Below are 17042 nucleotides of genomic sequence, written 5' to 3' on the forward strand. Positions count from 1 at the left end.
CCCCTCCCCCCAGTCCACAACCACCACTCTACTTTCTGTCTCTATGAATTTGACTACTCTAGGTACCTCATACAAGTGGAATCATGCAGTATTTGTCTTTTTGTGTCCAGCTTATTTCATTCAGCATAATGTCTTCAAGGTTCATCCTGTTGTAGCATGTGCCAGAATTTCCTCCCTTTTTAAAACTGAGTAATATTCCATTGTAAATCTAGACCTCATTTTGCTTATCCATGCATCCACTGATGAGCATTTGAATTGTTACTACTTTTTGCCTATTGTGAATAATGGTGCTATGCCCTTGAGGGTACAAACATCTGTTCAAGTCCCTGCTTTCAGTTCATTTAGGCACATATCCAGAAGTGGATTTGCTGGATCATATGGTAATTCTGTATTTAATTTGTTGAGGTGTTGTTTTCCACAGCAGTGACGCCATTTTACATGCTCATTGGCAATGCACAAGGGCTTCCAGTTTCTCCACATCCTTGCCAAAACGTGTTATTTTCTGTGTAGTTTTTTTTTTTTTAATGATAGTCATCCAAATGGATATGATGTGATATCTCATAGGGATTTTGATTTTGATATTCTTAATAATTAGTGATGTCGAGCACCTTTTTATGTGTTTATTGGCCATCTGTATATTTTCTTTGAAGAAATGTCTATTCAAGTCCTTTGCCCACTTTCAAATCTGGCTATTTGGGTTTCTTTTGTTGTTGAGTTGTAGGGGTTATTTAGATATTCTGCACATTAGCTCTTTATCAGGTATACGATTTGCAAATATTTCTCCCATTCCATAGGGTTCCTTTTCACTGTTGGTAGTGTCCTTTAATGTACAAAAGTTTTTCATTTTGATAAAGCCAATTCATCTATTTTGCTTTTGTTGCCTGGTGTCATATTCAATTAATCACTGCCAAATCCAATGTCATGAAGATTTTCTTTTATTTTTTCTTCTACAAGTTTCATAGTTTAGCTCTCATGTTTAAGTCTTTGATCCATTTTGTCTTAATATTTGTTGATGGTGTGAGGTGAGGACCCATCTTCATCCTTTGTGCGCAGATACCCAGTTTTCCCAGTACCACTTGTTGAAAAGACTGTCCTTTCCTCAGTGGATGGTCTTGGCACCCTTGTCTAAGAGTGTTGGACCATATATGTGAGGATTTATTTCTGCGCACTTCATTCTGCTTTGTCTGTCTGTCTGTCTGTCTGTCTTTATGCCAGTACCACACTGTTTTGATTACTGTAGATTTGATTACTGAAGTTTTGTATTCAGGAGATATGAGACCTCTAACTTTTTTCTTTTTAAACATTGTTTTGGTTATTCGAGATTCTGTAAGATCCCATTTGATTTGTGTTTTTTTGTTTGTTTGTTTTAAGTAATCTCTACACCCAATGTGGGGCTCAAACTCATAGCTCCAAGATAAAGAGCCCCATGCTCCACCAACTGAACCAGCCAGGTGCCCCTGAGAAATTCCATTTGAATTTCAGGATGGGTTTTTCTTCTCTATCTAAAAACAAAAAAAACCCCAGGAAACAAAAAAACAACAACAAAAGACACTGTTGTAATTTTGATAGTGATTTATGGACCCTTGGAACTTTAAGGAGGGCCTGGGCGAGCTAGGGTGTCCTAAAGTAACCAGGAACCAGCAAGCACAGTGAGAATCAATAGAAATCTGAGCAGAAGGGGAAGGCACAGATTGGCATATCAAAGAGTAAGGTCAAGAGGCTACCCTTCTTTAGAATAGTGAATACTTTGGCTCTTCCCAGGGTTCCATCAAAGACTGGTCTCTATGGGAAGGAGCTCACCTATCTGTGTAATGGGCATTGCATTCCTAAGCCAATGAAAAGTCTCTTCCAGAATCAAAAACATCCTCCTTTCCCTCATTGAGTTTTCTCAGGCTTTTGATGTCCTTGTTGGTTTGCTAGGAACTGATATTCCCTATCGTGGCTTCTAAGAGCAGTAGTGCTATTTTTTATGTGGCTGGGACTCTGTCTCACTTCAGCCCTTGGACAGGTCATGCTTTTAGTCCAGCAAACTATCCCTTCTGGGAGGGGTATGCTTCTCAAGACTGGGGTAGGGGTGATAGGAATGAGCAGTTCCTGGCCCTTTGGGAGAGGATGGCTGGACAGAAGTCCTTGGTGAAGATTATAGAGATGGTCTCTCCTTATCCTGGTACAAGTCACAGGCAGACCCAGACCCCAGTAAGTGAGGTCCACCTGTAGCAGCAAAAGCAAAGGAGGGCACAGGCAGCCTTCTTGTGTAGCCTAGACTCTTGAGGGATGACTCATTGGGCCCTATGCCAGACCTCTGGCTCTGCCTCAGAAAAACTCCTGCACTCAGTCCATACTGAAGACAGACAGATGGACAAACAAGCAGAGCACTCTGGTCTCTTCATGGGGCACAATTCCCAGTTCTGAGCTGTGACATTCACCTATCTTACCTGCCTGGCTGTGGGGACACAGAAGAGTCTTTATTGTCCTAACTCTAGGAGGTGTGGCTGGGGCTTCTAGAAACTCATCCTGCCCTGGAAGATGCCATCTAAGTCCAGCTCTGACAGTGAGGACTGGGATTTCAGGCACAGCCTGAATTTCTTTTTCTTTTTTTAATTTTTTTTTAACATTTATTCATTTTTGAGAGTGAGAGAGACACAGCATTAGCGGGATAGGGGCAGAGAGAGAGGGAGACACAGAATCAGAAGCAGGCTCCAGGCTCCGAGCTGTCAGCACAGGGCCCAACACAGGGCTCGAACTCACGGACTGTGAGATCATGACCTGAGCGGAAGTCGGATGCTCAACCGAGACACCCAGGTGCCCCACAGCCTGAATTTCTATTTCAAGTGTCACATAAATGTGATTGGGTGTCACAATAAGGTTCTTGAGCCAAACGGGAGCCTCTACCCAAGTTGTTTTTAAAGGATTTCAAGTTTTATGAGACTGATTGGGGTCACTTTAGATATATAAGTGAAGCAGCAAGGAGGGAACATTCTTCCTATTTCAGAGATGAAACAATAAAGGCCTAGAAAATTATATCAGTACTGGAGACAATCCTATCCAATTGAGGCTTTCTGTTTTACCAGGTGAAATCTATCCATCTGTCCGTCTTTTGGTTCATTCATTCATTCATTCATTCATTCAGTGCTTACTCCTGGACAGGTCCCTAGCTATAGGCTAGGGATACAGCAGTGAGTCAGACAAGACAGAACCTCTCTCCCATGGAAGGCAAAGTCTTGTGGGGAGACAGATGGTAGCAAAAAACAAACAACAACAACAACAAAACCCTAATGAAGGGAAAGACATAATGGAACATGGGCCTATGGGAATATTTAAGTACAGAATCTGATCTGAACCAAGAAGTCATTGAGGTTTCCCTGAGACAGCAGAGACCAGCAGGATGAGTCAAACAAAGAAGAGTATTCCAGGCAGAAAGAGAAGCATTGTGCAAAGGCCTGGGGGCTGGAGAAGGGACAGGCCCAGAGAAGAAAGGATACCTGAGGAGTTAGAGACCAGAACTGAGGCTTTGGAATTCCTACCTATATTCTTTCCCCCAAACCCCAGCCCAATGCCCCCAACCCTGCAAGCTTCCTGGCCTCACACAACACCCCTGGCTCCTGTTGGGCCATTCATTGCACTCCCAGGTACCCAGGAGAGCTCAAAGACGAAAGAGCTCAAAGAGTGAAGAATGTCAGAATTGTGCAAAGAACATATAGGGTATATTCAACTTTGTGGGAGCTGGTGGGAGCCTCTGGCTTGAGATAGGATAAGAGGCTAAAGATTTGAGGGCTGAGTGGAAAAGTTTTACCGCCAAACAGAGAAACTATTCCAGCAGAGAATCTAAGGCTCAGGGTTGGGGAGGGAGAAGAAATGGAATAATGAATTATCTGTTTTCTGTTTTCAAAAAGCAAAGTTTCTGAGTGTTGCTGATTGACTGGGGATATTGGGTTTGTAGGTCAGGTGAGCAGTGGGTTGGCTGGAAGTGGTCAGCTGTGTACCTGGAACATCTGCTTCAAGATTATGGTGTCTAGCAGCCTCTGTGTGTACCTGACATGCTTGAATCAAGATCTGGGTGACCAGTCAGGTCTGCACTGATTGACTAGTCCTCTCTAAGCATCTAGAAGGCCAGACTGGGAGTATTTATTGCCTTTGATTCTTTATCTATGAAAGATTGTAGGGACACCTAGGTCCTCACACTCTCAGTCCAATCCAGTTAACAACTGTTTGCTAAATGCAACTGTCAATCTGGAACCCATATCCACAACACCTGAGCTAGAGTTTGCTTCCTGCCCCTTACCCCCATCTGCTGTATTGAATTCTCCCTCTTCTCATATTCCACTGTGTCTGCCCAAGTCCAAACCACCATTATTGTTCACTCAAAGGGATTCACTTCTTCCAAACTTATCACCTCCTGCTCATGGTCTGTGTCTAAAATGTTACTCTTCTTCTGCAAACTTTTTCATTGATTCCCCTTGGCCACTGGACAAAGCTCTAGGGTTTGCACACCTAGGCAATTATACAACCACAGCCAGATTTCCAGTTCAGCTCCGCCCGGGCTTGTAGTAGAAGTAGTGCTAGGCCACGAGGATTTTACAGAGGCCTGGTTGCCTTTTGAACTTAAGTTTCTGGTTCTTAGAATAGAATGGATATTCCCATATGAACAGGAAATGCTTCTCTGGGGCACTGTTCTTTGAAAGAAATCAAGGGGTCTCACAGACTGACCTTGAAATTTTTCTTTCAAAGTCAACCTGGGGCGCTGGTGGCTCAGTCGGTTAAGCGTCTGACTTTGGCTTAGGTTATGATATCACATTCCATGAGTTTGAGCCCCGCCTTGGGGGTCTGTGCTGACAGTTCAGAGCTTGGAGCCTGCTTCGGATTCTGTGTCTCCCTCTCTCTCTGCCCCCCTCCCCCTACTCATGCTCTGTCTCTCTTGCTCTTAAAAATAAACATTAAAAAAATCAAAGTCAACCAAAATCACCACCTCTGAAACCTTCCCTCATTTACACTCATTTCTGCCCCCACCTGCCACCATCATGTCAAGCGGTTGTGGAAGGCCTCCAAAGGCCCCTCTCCTGTTGGGTAAAATGGGTACCCGAGGGCCTGCCTGACTGTTAACTGGGGCCAGTTCTAGGGAAAGGAGAGTTGGGATGACACACTCATTTTAACACGTATGCGTCTGTAATGTGGGAATGTTTTTACAAGCATGTATCACTCCTGTAATTAAAGATGCAAATCTAGTAAAAAGCTCCATCCCTTAGGCCATGGGTTCAGAGGGCAGAGGGTAAAAAGGAACACTTGATAGGTGGCACGGCACTGGAGCTGGGCCTGGTCAGGAGGTCAGCAGCAACAAGGGGGCATCTGGACCAGATAAAGGCAAGATCCAGGGTGAGGAGCAAGTTAGTACTGTAGTGGGTAAGGCCTTGAACGCCAGACCAAGGAGTTTATGTAACTAAGGTGTTTTTGAGCCAGAAGGATATGATCTGAGCTAGGTCTTGACGTTGGAGCTGGCAAAGGTGAGAGAAAGGCCAGGGTTGCCAGGAGCCTATTTGTGCATCCCAGTGAGAAAAGCAATAATCAGGGGAATGAATGAGCTGGTCTGGTCTGGACCTTTATACTGAGGGCAGGGCCCACCCTCTACCTGTATGGAGAATTACAAAGCCTCACTAGGCAGTGGTAGTTCTGTGTCTCAGGTTCCTGGTCCACCTGGAGCTGGAGACAGGGTAGCTAACATCTTAGCACGGGTGTGTTTCAGTTACACTTTCCCACCTTGACCCAGAGAGGGGGTGGTGCCCACTGAACCTCTTGGGGCATCCAGTTCTTTCTGTCTTCATAGAACAACTTCAGACTAGCTATTTGGTTTTGGGTCACCTGGTGATTTATCTGCATATCACATTTTCCTGGGTCCTGGAGGAAAAGCTAGCTTGTACACCACAAAATAAGTGGTGAGGATGTGCCAGCACGAGCCAGATGATGCTTCCCATAGTCCAGAGCCAATTGCAAGAGGCAGGATGGGTGATTTAGCAATGCTGGGGGTTCCAAAGGATCCCAGAGAGACCCAGACACTTTGAGAGACTGGGTCTGACACCAACGAGGAAAGCCCAGTGCACCTCCCAGTCCTGCCTCCTGCCCCATCAGAAGCTACTGGGGACAGCCATGCCTAAGGGGCCATCCAAAGTTACTTGGAGACCTAACATGCAGAAGGACTGGGTTTTGGACAGGTTCTCCAAGATCAGAAAAGCTTCCTCCTTAATTATGGTACCTCCACTATCATGACCAGGTACTGAGGACTCAAAGATGAAAGAAAACCCAACAAACTCTGAAGGGAAGAAGCATCTTCTCCTGTCTCTGACTCCTTTGAGCGGCTTAGTGGAAGAGATCAAGTCCCCACTGCATCCTGAAAGGGCCCAGAAACTTCAGAGTACTGTAAACACATCAGGCAAGGAAATTCTCTTCCTCTGCTCCAGGCAGTTTCACAGCTCAGAGCTCTGGGGTCTGCTATTCCCTCTACCTGGATGCTTTTCCTTACCTGGCCCCACTATCAGCTGAGAAACTCCTGTTTTTTCTTGCAAGTATCACCTCTTCTGTGAAGCTTTTCTTTACTGCTCTACTAGCACACTCCCCTCCACCATTATTTCTGTATCTTGTACTTGTACCCATCACTGCACATTGCACCCTCTGCTATTTTGCTTTATTTATGTGTCTGGAGTGATGTCATATGAACCTTCCTCTGCTCTGTGTCCCCAGGGGGTAGCCTAATGTCTGCTCCATTGAGCAGGTGCTCAGTGATCACTGGTGCGACAGAACCATGAAGAACAGTCCCAGATTTCCCAAGCCATTTCAAGTTCACTTCAAGATGGTTTAGCCCTCTTGCCAGCCCACCCTTAGTCCCCAGGGACCTCCCGCTCTGCCTAAGGTTGGAGCCTGATGTTGGCCATTCCTGGAGGTTATGTCTCTTGAAATGGTCCTCAAATTAGGAGGCTGTAGTGGTCCCCCAAGTTCTTGGTGAACTTGGGACTCAGGCGAAAACAGAGTGGGGAAGGCTGGGAACTTTGGTGATCCCCCTCACTGCTCTGGAAATGGACTCTTTTATAACAGCAATACAATTATGATTGACAGCCCAGATGCAATACAGAGCCCAAGTATGCTGCCTGGGCGGGTGTCCTGCCAACGTCACCTGGAGATGGCCAGGTGGGCACTCAGGACCCAGTATGTCATTCAGCTTGGGCCATGGGCAGAGTATGTGAGACTAGCCAGGCAGGTAGGAAACCCTTAGCCACCCTCCATGAAACAAGTACTTCTGAGTCCTCAGTCTACCTCTTTCACCCTCACGATAAGGATCTGCTGCCCAGGCAAGCTGTGTAGCAAGGAGAAATCCAGCCCCCGTCAGAAGGCCCTTAGCAGTACTAGTTGTCCTCTTGGGTGCTTCAGCCCCAGGCTTCTTGCTTCAGACTTTGCATTCCTCTAGAACGACAGTGCCCCCTGTCCCTGGCCATTTGGCCAAGTCAGTGCCTTGCCCTACTTCTACCAGGGCAGCTTTTCTGTGGACCTCTTAGGCCTTAGAATTTGCTGGCTGGCTGATGGCTCATCTTCTGCTAAGCTAGGCTCTGATGCCCAACACCACCCTCCCTACCCCCTCACCCCAGCTTGAGTCAGCACCCAGCTGATTGCTCAAGTCCTGGCTCTGGTCTCTAAGAGGTCTCTGGGCAAATCTGCAGCTCAGCTTTAAACACGTCTGCATTTGGTCTCTTCGGTTCATTGATCAGGAATCATATGATCTTTTAAAAACACAGCTGGTAGAGTGGCCCATCTGTGCTTCTGCATTTGGATCAGTAAATTGAGCTGCCTAGAATTTATTTAAACCTACAGGTCTGAGTACAGAATGTGGCTGCCCTCACGATGCCTCCTGTGATGATCTTCTCATTTTCTCATTTTCTGGATCATCTTCATTCTTGGGACGATCCTTGGCTGGGCTTCTAGCACTAGGTCTGTTTTTAACACTCATTTGTCTCCTGAGCTCTTCTAAGGACTATTTTCTCTTTACACTGAGATTCACTAATTACAGGGTAAAGCACTAATCTGCACTCTTCCCCCATGGCTGAAACACACACACACACACACACACACACACACACACACACACACACACACACATTTCCCAGCCAAGCAGACAAGATGGGTCATAAGTCCTTAGTCAGGCAGTAACCCAAAATAGTGATGGTCTCTATGGTCCCCTCCCCTCCCCCTATCCTTTGAAATAAATGTGGGAACATTGCTAATGTGGCAGAGACTACCAACTTGCCCCCAATATCTGAGCACATGACCATCAAAAATAAATACTCGGGGCACCTGACCGGCTCAGTTGGTAGAGCATGCGACTCTTGATCTTGGGGTAATGAGTTCTAGTCCCACGCTGAGTACAGAGCCTACTTAACAAATAAATACATACATAGGTACTAAAATTCCTGGCCTCCTTTCCAGCTATGTGATTAATTTTTGATCAATGAGATATAAGTATGATGGTGTATACAACCTCTGGAAAGTATCCTTAAAGGGAAAAGGCATGCTTTCTTCCTTTCTCCCTTCTTTGTGCTAGTTGAAAAGCACCTTTGGTGATGTGATAGTTGGAGTTAGAGCAGCCATCTGGGAACATGAGGGTGAAGCCACACCTTGAGGATGGCAGATGTGGTAAACTAACTTCCAAGATGGCCTCCAATGATTCTCAACTTCTGGTATTCATGTCCTTATTTACTTCCCTCCCATATTAAAATAGTGCTACCTGTGTAATCAATAGGATGTTGCAGAAATGATGGTGTGGCTTCTGAAACTACATCGTAAAAGACATTGCAGCTTCTGTCTTATTTCTTTTTGAATCACTTGCTCTAGGTGTGTAGAAGCTGGCTGCCATGTTGTAAGTACACTCAAGCAACCCTATGGAGGATAACAGGTGGTAAGAAACTAAGGCATATTGTCAACAGCCAGAACCAACTTGCCAGGAGTGCTGCAGTCTCAGTCAAGCCTTCAAATGACCACAGCTCTGTCTGACATCCTGACTGCAATCTCATGAAACAGCTCCAGCCAGAACCATGCAGCTAGGTCACTTGTGAATTCCTGATATGTCACAGAAAGTGGGAGACAGTAAATGTTTATTGTTGTTTTAAGCCACTGAGTTTTGAAGTGATTTGTTACAGAGCAATAGAAGAGCCACAAAAGGGAAGGAGGCTTGGCCTCTGAAATTGTGGAGGGCTGTAGCAACCTTGACCCTTGATCTACTGAAGACTTTTTTTTTTTAAGAGACATAAACTACTCTTACTTTCTACTATTTTGAGTTTTCTGTCATTCCTATACTACTCCTGTTTTGGCACCACTCATTTAGAAACTCTTCTGGGAATTGCTACCTGGATGTGCCGTTGGAGACCATTTCAGCCATGCCTGTGCCAACGGTATGTTGCGGCCTAAATCTTCCTAAGATGAAGGGCAGTTAATGTGTAAAAATGTCTCTAAAAGGAATTTTATAATGAGAACCACAGGACAGGGATTAGGAGATCCTGGCTCTATACCCTCCTGAGAGATCTCACTTAATATTTTGGTGACCATACTTGGCACAGAGTGACATTGTCTTCATATGGGTATCCCTGGATGTCCATGAGGTTCAAAAAGATTTATAAATAAGCGCTTTGGAGAGTGCCAAGATTCTCTACCAACTGAAGATAACACTCTTGCTATAAGTTGGGCTGATTCTAGATGGCGTGAGCCTACCCCAGCATTTATAGACGTTCTGTTCATGGTCCAGCTTTCAGGTGTGCATCTCATGTAGCCTACTGAGCAATTCCCAAGCAGTGATGAGATGCCCTGCTCAGGTCCAGTCAGCTGTGGCAGCTGACTGGACAGAATGATGGCAGTCCTGCTAGTCTTTTCTTTTTAAGAAAGCACTCCTTCCTGGTGCCCTGGTTGTAAGACAATGGCCAGCCCTCTGGGGTAGAGGCTTCCTCTCTACCCCACATCCTGCTTTATAACAGACTATGACATTCAAGTGGACCAACCGGCCATCACAATTCCTGACCCCCAGCATCACAATTCCTGGATCTGCTTAACGTTCTTCACCTTCTCCCACTTGGCTCTTGCCACACAGTGGGATGGACTCCCTCTGAAATCTTAGCCTCCTGAATTCTACCAGAGGACTTGACCTCCTACTTGTTAGATTTTTCCAGGACTCTCTGTACTCCTGCTCTTGGACTTTAACAAAAACCTTCTGTACCCTTAGAGGCCTCAATTATTTCCCCATCCTGGTCCCATCATAGCCATCTGAACAACCAAAAATTTTCTTAAGCCCTATATTAATTAGGGTAATGCTAAATGCTATAACAAACAAATCCCAAAACGTGTATTGCCTCAGACAATGTAGTGAATTTCTTGCTCACATAAAACCCAAATGGGTATTTCTGATCAGTAGCGTCTCTCCTGTAAGTGATAAGTCAGGGACAAGGAACCTCCCACCTGTGGTTCTGCTCTCTCCAACATGGGGTTTCCAAGAGGATCTCAACATGGAGGAAGGAGAAAGGCAGGGTGGAGAAGGCCTATCTGCTGCTTAACTATCTTGGGCTGGAAATGACACATGTCATCCCTGATCAACATTCTATTGCCAAGAACAAGTCACTTGACTCCTCTCAGATGCAACGGATGTGAGCCGAAGGGTGTGTGTTGGGAAATGTAGTCTGTGCTGACTCTTTCCTATCCTCAACTTTATTCTATAGAAGGGCAGAGGATGACTGTGTTTGGTGAACAGTTAGCTGCCTCTGCTCCACACTTCTTTTTTTAATGTTTATTTATTTTTGAGGGAGAGAGAAAGAGAAAGAGAGAGAGAGAGAGAGAGAGAGAGAGAAAATGAGCAGGGAAGAGGCAGAGAGAGAGGGAGACACAGAATCTGAGCTGTCAGCACAGAGCCCAATGTGGGACTCAAACTCACAAACTGTGAGATCATGACCTGAGTCTGTGAGCCACTCAGGCACCCCTCTGCTCCACACCTCTTATTTCCTTCTGCCACAACCTCAGCAAGACTGCAGCCCAGGTACTATAGGCCAGCCTGACTTCTTGGCTTTTAGATCCTGGAGAAAACCTTGAGGGCGACAGATCAGTGTCAAAGCAGATTCATCACCTCCAAAGGCAGTACAGTGATGTATTGCCAGGTCTGGGTCAGATTCTCTCCTATTTCCCATAACAAGGGTTCCAAACACCTCCTCTTTGCCCTTATCCCCTCCTCCCACCCTCATTCTCAGCAGGAGAGCATTTTAGGGCCAAAGGGCATGGTGCCCCCTCCACTTGTCTTGCTCTCTCCTCCCCGCCACAGTCTCAGAAGCCTCTCTGTGCTTGCAGTCACCCTAGCTTCCCAGCCCAAACTGCTTCCTAGGCTTCAGACCTGTGTATCCATCTTCCTCCTGGATGCTCCCACCTGGATGTGCACAGGTCTTTCATACTCACCATGTCTCAAATTGAATCCTCATCGCTCAGCCCCCTACCCCCACCCAGACCTACTTCTCCTCCTGTGGTTTCTTTCTCCTATCATGGCACCACCCTAACCACACCTGAAGGTCATTGCTGTCTCTTTTCTCTAGTTAAATGCTGGCCCAAACATTTCTTGAGTCAGTTCCCTGCACTCCTTTTCTCAGGTCATTGCTTCTTGTTTGGATGCCTGTAATCATCTCTTAATAGGTCTTATGCCTCTAGAATGTTCCCCTCCAACGTGTGCTCCGTGAGCAGCCAGAGGGACTGTTCTACAATACAAATCTGAACATAACACTTTCTCAAGCACAGAATATCCTCTGAGGCCCCCAAGTCCCCACGTGACTGGCCCCACTGCTCACTTCAGCCAGCCTCTCACCTCCCTTGGCACCCCAGCAACGCCTGACTTTACTCTGTACATGCTCTGAGGGTCCCTGAAGCCACTGGGGTTTTGGGTGGGTGCCCCTCCTTGGTACTGTTAGAATATCCTCTGTCTGTGCTTATTACTCTCCTTGGTAAATCTTTTTGTATGTTGGCCTCCCAGGACCATAAAGGGAGGAACTAACTCTTTATCTTGGTATGTCAGTGCCTGGGACAGTGCTTATCAGTAGTGCTTATCAGAGCACAGTAGGTGCTCAATACACAATAGGTGCTCAGTGAATGAATGAAGATTGTGAGAAGGTACCTGTTGAAGGTATGGAAAATCTTCATTTAGATATGCTTGCCTTACCATGAATGAACATTCTTTTTCAGGATGGCCAAGGTGTGTGTGTGTGTGTGTGTGTGTGTGTGTGTGTGCATATATATATATATATATATATATATATATTTATGAAATCTGATCCTTTGCCTAAGAGCCTCCCCATCAATTAATCATGACTGCCCATTTGCACAAAACCTCTTCTCCCAAAGCACTTTACACAGAGGGAGCAAACTCTCCCATCCTGCCAGAGCTGTGGGCTCAGTTCCTACCACATGACTGGCCTTGGCAGTAGGCTCATACCCATGCCTCTCACAGGAACCTTATAGCAGCCCTGGGAGGCAAGCCAGAAAGGAGCATTGTCTCCCATTTTTAAGATAAGAAAACTTGTTAATGGGGTGTCTGGCTGCCTCAGTCAGAAAAGCATGAGACTCTTGATCTCAGGGTCATTGAGTTCGAACCCCACATTGGATATACAGATCACTAAATAAATAAATAAACTTAAAAAGAAAACTTGTTCTTAGGAGGTGAGGTGATTGTCCAAGGTTGCAAGGTGAGTTAGATATTTGTTCTTTTCCATCGTATGATGGACCACTCTGCCCCCCGCCATTTGAGGCTGATACAATGCTCCATGGTGCCAACACAAATGGTGGGCTCTGTGGGAAACCCTCAGACACCACCCCACGCCCCTCGGTCATAATACAGCTTGCATGTCAGCTATTCTCTTAGATAGGAAATTATTGGAATAGACACCCACCCAAGTATAAAGGAGGATTCTCACAGAATCCAAATGCAGAAAATCATCCCAGGAACTCAATGGTCATTACACAAACACTTTGTCTTTTGTGCTGAACCATAGGTCTTTTCTCTCTGCATTTCTAATCTGATCTTTTTCCACAAAACCTTATCCATTTTTTAATGTGACTACCCACACTAGGCCCAATGTGACTACCAGCCCTGAGATGGCCTGGCTCACACCTCCAAGGCCCACCACCACAGAAGCAGAGTTGGAGCCTGGGGAACACTCAGCCAGCTCAGCGCAGGTGATAGCTGGTTTTCCCAGGTTCATCACCTGGAACATGGGCAAAGCCATTGGGTGAGCTGATACAAACAGGGCAGCAGAGGTGATGAGCAGAGGAAATCCTAGGATGGATGTAGGTAGGGAGCCAATTGCAAGTGGAGGGAACAACTGTGAAAGATCTTGAAATTTAGTGGGATTCCCGAGTAACTAACCCACCTAGGTTCTCTCTGCCTTCTGCTGTCTTTGAGTAGACAGTTCTCGTCTCTAAAGATGGAAGTGAAGTTGTAGAAGTTTGAGAGTAATGTAATTCCTGTTCTCAGAAACACAGACTGTGGCTGGCCGAGGACCACCAACTGTTGCCTTGTGGGCACTGACTAGTTTTGCACCCATTTCTAAAATCATTTCAGCATCCCTTATCTGACAACCATGAGTGATACTTTGAGTTCTCCTTTGAATTCGTTGTGATGGGAGCACCAGGGTGGTTCAGTCAAGATCTTGCGGTTTGTGAGTTCAAGTCCCGCATCAGGCTTTCTGCTGTCAGTGCAGAGGCTGCTTCCGCTCCTCTCTCCCTGCCCCTCCCCTGCTCGCGCTCTCTCTCAAAAATAATAAATAAATGTTTGGATTAGTTGTGATATTTGAGTGCTTCTCTTATTAACTGATGAATTAAGTTAAATCTTCAACACACATTCATTTTATATTTGAGGAGAGGCATTACTGCATACTTTTTAAAAATTTATTGTGAAGGAGTGCCTGGCTGGCTCAGGTGGTTAGAGCATGTGACTCTTGGTCTTAAGGTCCTGAGTTCCAGTCCCACATTAAAAGAATTTCACTGGAAGGGTGCCTAGGTGGCTCAGTCGGTTAAGCATCTGACTCTGGATCTTGCCTCAGGTCATGAGCTCACAGTTCATGAGATTGAGCCCCACGTCAGACTGACATCATGGAGCCTGCTTGGGATTCTTTCTCTCCCTTTCTCTCTGCCCCTCCTCTGCTCCCCCCCTCTCTCAAAATAGATTTAAAAAGAAGAAAAAGCAAACGAAATAGGGTAAAACTACATCTGGGCATATTGCTACAAGCCAGCCAAGGGTAGCCAGAGGTGGTTATGATGCGCTGCCTGCCATCAGGGAAGAGGATAAGGTTCAGGCTCCGACCATAGGCAAACGGGTTCCAGGCACCCACTACCATAGCCACCTGTGTCAGGAGCTGCTCAGGTAAGGAGACTTCCTCACTGTTCCACACCTGCCACTTCTCCTCCCTCCTGCCCCCCTGGTAGCACAGTTCAGGGAACAAGGTTGGAAGATCATGCCAGAATGGAATTTCTTCCTCCTGCCTTTCCTCCCCTGACAACCTGAGAGGCATCTTGCCCTCGCCAGCTTACAGCTGAAAGGCGAGAATCACTGCCAAACCCCTGCTTGCAAAACAATCCCCTTCTGAGAAGGGGACACAAAATTTCTGTCCCCTGAATCCTGTTTTCCTCTTGACTTACACGATGGTCCAGATATGCTCTGGCTTCCATCATCGTGGGTGGCTCACCCATTGGTCATGGTCCCAATGCTTCATATTTTTCTGTCTTCATGAAACCATCCTTTAAACTGGTATTTATTTAAGCACAAGAGAATAAAACCTTTCTTCTAGGAAGGGCTCCATCAACCAAACTTGGATATATATCTGCTGTTTTCTAAGTGTGTATGTACGATAGGAGAGACAATACCCACAGGCAGTGGAACCATCTCTCAGCCCCAGGAGGCTCCCCTGACCTTTGGCATAAGTGTCTGCAGTCTCTTGAATTTAGCACATCAGCACACAAGAGCTTCCTTAATGAACTATGGCCTGGAAGGACTGAGGAAAAAGGACATGGCATGAGCCCTGTATGTCCCCTTACTGACTGCACACTTAAATGGCCTGACTAGGGCTGGCCTTTCTGACACTTACCCACTAAGCATGAAGTCACAGCCACCCCTGAATCTAGGAGCCAGTGCTCCAGGTGCTCTAGAAACTTTCCCAAGCATACCTACGTTATACAGAGGGAGAGTCTTACCCTTATTGCTACTACTTAGGGGTGTTTGAGCCCAGACTCCCACTGTCGTCTGACTACATCACTCTCTGCCTTAAGTCCTTCAGTGGCTCCCTTTTGCCTGCTTGATAAAGTCCAACCTCCATGGCCTGGCCTTCAGGTCCCTTGCTTTCCAATCTGGCCCCAGCTATATCTCTGGCATCATCTCCCTAAACCATGGACCTCAGTGTTTTTTGTTTTTGTTTTTTAATGTTTATTTATTTTTGAGAGAGAAAGAGAGAGACAGAGTGCGAGCCAGGGAGGGGCAGAGAGAGAGGGAGACACAGAATCTGAAGCAAGCTCCAGGCTCTAAGCTGTCAGCACAGAGCCTGATGCGGGGCTGGAACCCACGAACCGTGAGATCATGACCTGAGCCGAAGTCGGACGCTTAACTGACTAAGCCACCCAGGCACCCCTGGACCTCAGTGTTTTAACCATTCATTCATCCCATGAACACTGGAGTCCAATTTGCATATACATCTAACAGTGTTTTCCAAGCTCTTACAGATGCTCAAAATGCCTCATTTCAATGGCAGTGTCTCTCTTATTAATTGATGTCATCAGAATTGCATTACTATAGCTGCAGATGAAAGCACGCCAGTGCCTGTTTAAATGCAGGGCCTTACTCTGGTGCTCACACTACCTTCATGGCTGCACCTGGGTGAACATCACACAGACCACTTTTCAGAACAGCTCTCTCCACAGGAGCAGCTGCAGATTCCTCCCACCTCCTAAAAGCTCACTGCTGTGGAGCAGAGGCAGTTGTATTAGGACACATCGCAGCATCTCACTGCCAAAGTGACAGCTACAATTATGTTTTGGCCGACAGCTGGAGATGAGAGAATGTACAAACAACCAAGGCCACATGAGCCTTCATGAATCAGCAGTTTGTAATACATGTCCAGCTGGTAGGTGAGGTGGGCAACCTGCTGGCTACAGATCTCAAGTTAGCACCTGGGACCCTCCAGTGAAGTCCTCCACGGGACGGCCCCAACGGCCACCCAGGACACAGAAGGGCAGAAGAGTGGGGTGGTCAAGGCTGGGTAAGGTCCAAGCCCGAGGGATAGGCACCTGATTCCTAGGCAAGGGCAGGGGCAGGCAACACAAAGGGCTGAACTACTCAGTGGTGGAGTCCATCTTGCTGAACAGCCTGATGAGTGGTATATTCATATTGGATAGAATGTTCCTGTTGAGACCCCAGGGCACCACCTCCATGAGGAGCCTGACTGCCATAGGCATGATGTCAGGATAGGGGCCAAGACACCATAGCAAAAACAATCACAGCAGCGGCCATGATAGCGGCAGCTTCCACTAATGGAGACTTCCATATGCCAGGCACCAGGCTTGACCCCTTTACATACGTTTCTTTCTTTTGTCTATAAGACAATCCAGTGAGGCAGTTTCTGTTATCATCCCTTTTTACCAGCAAGAAAACTGAGTCTTAGGGAGGAATGTGATGGAGGCCCAGTAGCTGGCAATTATGGAGATGGAATTTGAGCTCAGACAATGTGGCTCCAGAGCCTGGTTGGTTTATGGCCTCATTATCCTGGTTTGGTCCTTTCAATCTGGTCTTGGTTGCAGGAAGCTAAGAGACCCTCAGCACGTTCCTCGCATAGGGTTAGTTGTGTTGGGGCCTCCAAGTAGACTTTGGTCTGAAAGCCAAGATGTTACCAAAAGAAAATAAACAACAGCTATTTCAGATGACAGGTGCTGGGCTAGGAAATTGGGGGAAAAATGAAAAAGCTACCAGGATTTCCTCATTGTACATTTGTTCTGTTGAACAAGCATCA

The 17042-nt window shown here is 46.4% G+C and overlaps 1 protein-coding gene and 1 long non-coding RNA gene across 3 annotated transcripts in view; one reads left to right on the plus strand and one right to left on the minus strand.

Moving 5' to 3' along the window:
- Positions 1 to 9143, plus strand: part of LOC147584468 (uncharacterized) — a 56264-nt gene extending 47121 nt beyond the window's left edge. The window contains exon 5 of one of the 2 annotated variants that reach the window (XR_015250150.1): positions 8869 to 9143. This is a non-coding gene — a long non-coding RNA (uncharacterized LOC147584468). Of the gene's footprint in view, positions 1 to 6262; positions 8444 to 8868 lie in introns of those variants that run through there. The other variant, XR_015250149.1, reaches the window with a different exon arrangement.
- The window catches only part of JADE2 (jade family PHD finger 2), a 134605-nt gene that overhangs the window by 97959 nt on the left and 19604 nt on the right, over positions 1 to 17042 (minus strand). The gene's annotated exons all lie outside the window — the stretch shown is intronic.

Source organism: Puma concolor, chromosome A1 (assembly GCF_028749965.1).
Source record: "Puma concolor isolate L17-30 chromosome A1, mPumCon1.1.hap2, whole genome shotgun sequence".
NCBI classification, from domain to species: Eukaryota; Metazoa; Chordata; class Mammalia; order Carnivora; family Felidae; genus Puma; species Puma concolor.